The following is an 8,147-nucleotide window of genomic DNA, read 5'->3' on the forward strand; positions in this document are numbered from 1 at the left end:
AAAACAAAAAACAAAAAAACAACAACAAACAAACAGAGGACACATTATATGAAAGAGAAAGCAAGACATATTCATGTATGCATATATGTGTACATATACATATATGTATACATATGATAGCAAAATAACATCTTTGCTACTTCATAATTGCATTTTTGCTACTGTTATGAATCATAATGTAAATGTATGTATTTTCTGGTGGTCTTAGACAACCCTGTGACAGGGTCTTTTGACTCCCCAAAGGGGCCAACCACCACAAGTTGAGAAGCACTGGTGTAGGGTAAGGAGCTTGAGGATCCTTAGGAAAGTTGAAAGGTAGAACGGGTGACCAGGTGGTGTGGTCAGTGAGCTCAGGAGTCGGACTCTGTTCTAGCTGAAGACTACGTAGACAAACTTGCAGACCTGGGTAGGCGGGCTGAGCAGAAAGAAGCTTGAAGGAACAAGGTGAGGCATATAGCCAGGCAGTAGGTGGGGCCTACAGAGTACTGCTGGGGAGGAAAGGAGGCACAGTAAGGGGAAAGGAGGAGGGAGAGTTGAGATAGAATATTAGGAGATACAGGATTGTCTCTTGGATGAGGAGAAAAAAGCTGGACCTAGCCTTGAGGGAGCCAGAGGATTATGGGAATTCTCTTTTAGAGCTTGGCAAGGAAGTCTGCAAGGACAGAAGAACCATGAGTCTGGTGGCAGATCTATGGCTCACTGTGGTACCATCCTTTATGACACAACATCTAGGCTTCCATGATTTCATTCCCTTCCCATGCCCTGCCCCCACCCTACCACCATGCCCCCATCCTTTATGTGACCTCCCTAATGAACTGAACACCAGCATCATCTTGGACCTCTCTGGTCACTGTGACTGTCCATTGCCAAGGGCCTGGACATGGCCTCTGCTCTCATGTGTAGAAGAATTTTACACAGGATTTCCCGTCCATACATGTTGACCTAGAAGCAGAGCAGAAACCATGCATAAGTGCACAGGTTCTCCCGAGTCAAGAGTCAAGGGCAGAAGAGACTCGGAAGTTGACCCACAAGGTCAGTGTTAACAAGTTCTTCCCGCTCTATATCCCGCTGACTCCTAATGGAAGCTGACAACTTCTAGGTCTTTCTCCAACTTTTCTGTTTTAGTTGCAGGTGTTCTAGCAATTTCTGTGGCCAGGAGAAGTATTGGTATGTTCTGGTGGCTTCGTGTAGGTTGGGCAGGCAAAGGGGTGTGCTTTAAAGGACAGAAGGGGACTGAATTGCCCGTTCCCATTTTCCCATTCGTTTTTCCTTCCTAGAAGGAAATTTTCATTTTTCCTTCTTCCTGTGTCTGGGCAGAGGTCTCTGGGATCAAGAACATAAGTATTAAGGCAAATGACAGTAGCCTGTGGGGACCTTTAAGGGTACAAGGTAGGGTCTCTAGGGAGGAGGACAAAGGAAGCAGCTATTTGGGGCCAAATGAATTTCCACCCTCTCCCCATTGCCTGCCTGCCCACAATACCCTAATTAGCTAGTCCCTGCGGTCCCTGTTAGCCAGGCCGGCTGAGCGCCCAACTCCCTGGGGACTAGCCTGCTAACCCTGAGACTAATCAGCCCTTGGCTACTTCATGAGAATGTTTCTCTCTCTCTCTCTCTCTCTCTCTCTCTCTCTCTCTCTCTCTCTCTCTCTCTCTCTCTCTCTCTCTGTCTCTCTCTCTCTCTGTCGTCAAGAGACATTAGGGTTAGTGTAGGGCAATACCAAGTTCTCTCAATGAAAACATCCTAACTTTAAGTGATGGAAGGGTTGAAGTGAAGCCAAAGTTTGAGGGTTCCTCTCCAGTTTGGGGCCTTCTTTCAAGCTTGTGGGACCAAGATGTGTAGCAAAGGATGGAGCCATGATTGGGGTGCTCTAAGGTACCCCAAGTCCTTAGACTTGTGCCTCTTGGGCCCTTATGTATAGCCAATATTTACCGGAACCCAGAACCTCCTCCCCCAACTCAGTCCCCTTCCCAGTCTATCTCCCCACCCCCTAACCCCCGACACCAGCACTGTCAGCCCAAACACATGATAAATTGCCCTGTCAACAGAATTCATTCAGGGACCAATTAATTCCACAGAAATGAACCAGGAGCCATCAGTTGCTGAAAAACTCAGAGTGCAAAGAGCGGAGGGAGGGGGTGCAGGCAGGGGGTGGGCGGCAGGGGAGGGGATAGGGAGGCCGGGGAAGTTAGTCTGACAGAAATTGGTCATTTAATGCTTAAGTGCACGCTAGACAGCCCTGTCATCGCCCGCGGCCCCCGCGCGGGATTAATTATCAAAGGAGGAGAGGGCAGCCCGGCCTAGCCCAGCCGTCTGTCACCAATGAAGGCTGGAGTCACCCAGGCCTTGGGCCACCCTGGGTCCACTTCCAAGACTCCAGATTTCCTGATTCTCCAGCTTGCAGGTCCCTCCTATCTCACTCAAGGCCCAGTCACATTTAGTCATGGCCTTGCCACCAGCTGGCCCAACCAGAAAGACCTTCTCAACCACTTAACTGAGTTAGACACCATAGCCCCTTATACTTCAATCATTATCCTCAGCCATCTTAGGTGACTATGTGTAACCCAAAGCACAATTGTCCCATTCATTGATCCTAATCCGAGGGAATGGTACCACTATCCATTCATCTGCACAAGTCAGCATTCTGCCAGTCATCTTGACTCCTTCCTCTCCCTCATCCCTCTTATCCAATCAGAAGCCAGATCGTAGGCATCCAGTGACCTGCAACTCTAACAAATCTAGTTCACTTCCTTCTAGCTCTCTTGTTCTACTCAAGGCTGAGCCATCATGGCCTCTGCCTTGAATCCAGACTTAGAATGACTGTAGTCATCCAAAAGTAACATCCTGCCGTGCCCTTCTATCACACACACACACACACACACACACACACACACACACACACACATCAGTGCTCTTTGGAAGACTACCATGAGCCTGCACACCTCTTCCTAACCCTTAAACAACTTACAACCATGTGCAATCGTCTCCTTCACCAGCCAACCACATCTCTAGCTTCCCCAGCCTCTCTGCCTCCACCCCTAGTGACCTTCCTTGCTGGCATTGGTAATCTCTGTTCTCTTAGCATGAAATACTCCTTTCAGCCCCTGGACCTCACCACCACCACCAAGCGCCACCATTCAGTTAACTAACTCCTAGCTATTTTCCCAAATTCTGATTAAATGTCTTGTGGGCAGGCAGCCTTTTCTAACTCCTTGGTGTACTTTTATAGCTCCTCAATCTTCCATGATTCGTTCATTCGCTCACTGGTCACCCTAGTAACTGTGCATCTGTTCTTTCTTTTGTGTGTATGTATGTATGTCTATATGACTGTGTGCCTTGTCTGTGTAGGTGCCCAGAGAGGCCAGAAGAGAGCATCAGATCCCTTGGATCTGGAGTTAGAGGTGGATGTGAGTGCCTAATGTGGTTGCTGGGAACAAAATTTGGATCCTCTGGAAGAACACGCAAGCTCTCCTGTGGAGCAATCTCTCTGGCCTCTTGTTTAGTTTTTTTCACCAAAATGTGAATGAGAATGGAGTCCATATGTTTATTCTCAGAACCTAGCACTTAATAGATACTAGAAGACACTTGGATGAATAAATGTCTGGCCCTGCCTTGGCTCAACCCCTAGTCTGACTTAAGAGCCTGGCTCCTCAGAATCAGGAGTCTATTGGTAGCCCAGGACAAGCTAGAAGGACAGAGAGGTGAGAATATTTTAGAGACTTTTCAGCCAACTTGTGATCCCATGACACACTGATCCAAAGAGCTGTGTTGAACAGGCTCCGATTGATTAGGGGGAAAGTTATAGCCTCAAGAAAAAGGCCAGGACTGGAGGTGGATGGCTTGGGGGTAGTCAGGTTGGGGGGAGTGATAGGCTTCCTAGAAGATCAAAGTCAGGGTCTGTGTAGCACAGGCTTTACTCGGAGCCTATGCCAGCTGAAACTATGTGTTGGCAGGGGACACAGTTGAAATGTTCCTAAGCTGATGACAGAGTCATCAGATGTTGAGATCACAGGACTTGGATACTAACTGGGTGACAGAAAGGAAGTGCAATTTACAAAGGGTGATAAGTACACAGGCTGTGCTTGACCTTCCCTCTGCCTACTTCTTGGAACGATCAAATGTGCAGTGTTATTTGAAAAGTTCATTCTGGCTACCGGACAGAGTGGTTAAAGGGAAAGTTGAGGCAAGAGACCACTAGGAGGCTAGCACATCATGGGTGCTGTGATTAACATCTGAAATGAACCCCCTAGGCTGATGTGTGTGGGTGTGGGTGGGTGGGTGGGTGGGTGTGGGTGTGTGTGGGTGCGCGCGCGCACGCTCCTGAGTTTTCAGGGGGCTGTAGAAATTTCAGAAGTGGGACTCAGCTAATAGAAGTAGATGACAAAAGTAACAAGAGGGTGACTCCTTAGTTCCTTGCTCTGCTCTGGCTCTTTGCTTCCTGATATACCATGATGTGAACGACCCTCAATATGTTTTTGCCACCATGACACATGGTGATCTGTTAGAATTTCCTGCCCATGATGGACTAAATTCCCCTGAAGCTGTGAGTTAAAGTGACTCTATTGTCCCCTAAGTTGTTCCTGTGGAGTATTATGAACACAGCAGAACAGAAGTGATCAATACAATGAGCAAGGAGAGAGAGAGAGAGAGAGAGAGAGAGAGAGAGAGAGAGAGAGAGAGAATAGGATTGAGGTTGGCCTGTGGGCACTGACACCAAATATCGGGGTCCAAGAAGGTCTTAGTGCAGATGCACTAGAGTAACATATCTAGACTTGGTTACCAATTAGATGTGAAGATCAAGAAATGAGGCAGAGCAAAAATGATTACCTCCAAGCCGTGTTCCATGAACCTGGATCCTGATATCCACAGAGGTGAAAAGAGGGTCTGATTTGGGACTGGAAAAAAGGAGCATGACTTTGTATATTGAGAATCCCATGCCTGAGTTGGGTGTGCCTGGATGTGATACCCCATAAACAGAGTTACAGGAAAACGACTCTGGGCATTGGGAGATATATACTTCTGCCCCAGTCTTCTACCCACTACATTTGTATTTCAGTATGGTTGGCCCTTATAATTCTTCAACTGAATAATAGTAAAATATCAAAGCACAATAATCCCACAATACAGCAAAGATATTTCACCATAAAGGGGCAAGCGAAAATGCAGGGTGGTAATGATACATTCTAGAAACAAGATAACCATGTCACAACTTACTAATATTAGCCAGGAAAATGATGGGCCAATGCGCTACAAGTTAACAACTGACAGTGTAATTGTGTAGCTCAGTGGTGATGTACTGGATACAATGTCGTGATGGAAGATACAGTACTAATGTCATGTAAGGATAGTCTCAACAACAGTGAAAGGAAGGGATTGGATATGTTAGACCAAGGCCCCAGAATCGGAGAAGAAGAAAGCATTCATAACTTTGGAAACATGCTTCCCCTGGGTACAATAGAGGCCTAAACGTGGTTGCTGGAAGGATTCTCCACCCTGGGACAGAAAGAGCTGAGCCAAAAAGAAAAGGAGAGGAAGGAAGAAGTGATGGTAGCTTTGAAAGGCAGGACACAGCACTGTGGGCTGGCTGGCTGGGATGTAGGCAAGGCTTAAGTCAGAAGGTCCATCTCTGAGGACAAGCATCTAAACATCCTTGATGGGCTCACTCAGCTGCTGGGAGATAAAAGAAAGGGAAAATCAGATTCAGTACTTGTAAGATCCTTGTAATCATCAAATTGACAAGAATAAGAAAGAAAATCCAGATCTTATCACAACACGATTGAAAACTTACATTTACTGAACCTACCATGTACTGACAAGTGTGCTAAGTGCTCTTCCTGACTCAGCAATGATAAATACCCCTGTAACGAGAGTCTTATTATTTCCACTTTACAGATGAGGACAAAGACACTGAGAGAGAGAGATGAACCTACTTTCTCAAATTACCTAGCAAGAAAGGAATAGCACCTCTTTGACATTGTTTGCTCTAGGAAGTGTGTGATTGATCAACATGAGTAAAATCTGGGGGCAGGTTGAGCCACAATATAATATATAACATATCCTTATATGTAAATGTTATTAAACAGCAAATACTAAAGTAGATAAGTTATATATAATAGAAACCATTTATGTAAAAATGAGAAATATGAATATACTTATTTGCTTACAATTTATGAACTGAAGAGCTGAACAAAAAAATTTTTTAATCATTATTAGAGAAGTGAAGATACAAGGAGGAGAGAGGACAGAGTAGAAGAGAGAGATCACTGAGTGCAGCTTATTTTATAGATCTGAATTTAAGAGGATGGAAATACTTTACATGATGGCACAATAAAAATCAGCAAATAAATAAATAAATAAACTCCAAAGCAAAATGAAATAAATGAACCTAACTATCTATTGAGTTGGTGTCATCATCACGTAGAGAGAAACTATTTCAAGTAATTTAAAATCCAATAATTGACTCCACATACATCCCTGGTGGGGTATGCACAGATAAAGCAAATACGTAATGATATTGATGTTCTTGGAGGCTTTGGGTGTGGGAGACAGAAACCAACAAAAAGAGATGGTAAGTGAGAATTAATAAAATATCCACAGACTTAGACTTGATTGTGGGTGATCAGTAGTAACTCTTGACGAGTTTCAGTCTTAGAAGGTATCTCTCAACTTCGACTCCACCATGAAGAACAAGAAGCCGAACAACCCAACAGCAATAAACACCTCTAGTTCCAAGGTTGTAGTCTTTAAATGACACATCGACTTGAAGGAGCCAGAGCTATTTAGGGGAAATGGAAGATTCCAGGTCTAAAACAAAATATGAAGAAGATGGTTTTGGAAGTCTTGTCTTATCAGAAAGCAAAAAAACTTTCAGGAAGCACTAGGGTCACGTCAGAAGGACTTACTCACCAATTAAGGGCTCCCATTGGGCAAAGATGAGGTGGGTGAGCATCACCAAGAATGTTAACTGCAACTGACTGGAACACAGCTGCAGTATTTAAATTTGGGTATATAATTATACTTAAAAGAAAGACTCCATTGATCTTCCTTGAAGGACACCAGAGAAGCAACTCCTGGCTTGGAAGCAGGAACCAAGAATCTTGACTGCTCTTATAGCAATGCTGTCTCCAGTAAACAGCAGGTGAAAAGTTGCTCTTTACAAAGGTGTTTTAACAGGTGAAAATTAGACAGACAGAATTAGGCCAGCATCACTTGGTACTTCCCAGTGAAATGATGGGGCTAACAGCTACCACTCATAGCTGGGAATTCTGGTAAAAGAGAAACTATAGAAGATCAAGTTTCTTCTGGAAACACAAGAAATAAATAGTTCTTCTGAAAAATCAAGCCTTCTTTAGTCTATTCAAGCCTCCAGGTGCAGCCACCAAATTACAGAAAATCCTATGGAAAAAGGAACCAAGGATACAATTTTAAAAACTCCAGATGATAACAGCACATATAACCTGACCTGTTCTATTAATAGAAATGAGGCAAATGGATAAATTAAAGCATAGTTATGAAAACCAGAAATTATGTTTGTATTCTGTAAGTAGTTGAGGGTTGTCGTTATGAAGTAATAAACACACAAGCACTGCTTTAGTTGGACACTATGAAACATAAGGTGTGCTAGTGATGTTACTTAAAATGTTTTCATTTTAGAGATAAGACAAATATTTAAAGATTAAATGATACAGTATCTGGACTCTAGTATAATGAGAGAATAGATCTGATTGAATGAATGTATGGAAAGGAGCTGGTCAGAGTAGCCAGGTGTGGCTGTTCATGCCCACAATCCAAGACCTTAAGAGATGGAGGTAGGAAGGTCAGGAGTTCAAACTCATACTTGGCTACACAGTGAATTCAGGGCTAGCCTGGGATTCACAAGATCTGTCTCAAAGCCAAAAAGAAAAAAAAATAATCAAATAGGTTATAAGTTGATAGTTATTGGTTCTGGAATCACTGTACCATTCACTCACTTTTATATATACTTGAAGTTTTCAAAAACAATGGTTTAAACTAAGGCTATACTGAAATTGGCTGTTTAAATTTGGGGTAGCCAGGCTGGAGTTCAGTGATGGAGCCTTTATCTAGGATGCCTAATGTCCTAGGTCAAAAAGAGAGGAAGGGAGGGAGGTAAGAAGGGGGGAGGGAGGGAG

This window comes from Mus pahari, chromosome 1 (assembly GCF_900095145.1).
Source record: "Mus pahari chromosome 1, PAHARI_EIJ_v1.1, whole genome shotgun sequence".
Taxonomy (NCBI): Eukaryota; Metazoa; Chordata; class Mammalia; order Rodentia; family Muridae; genus Mus; species Mus pahari.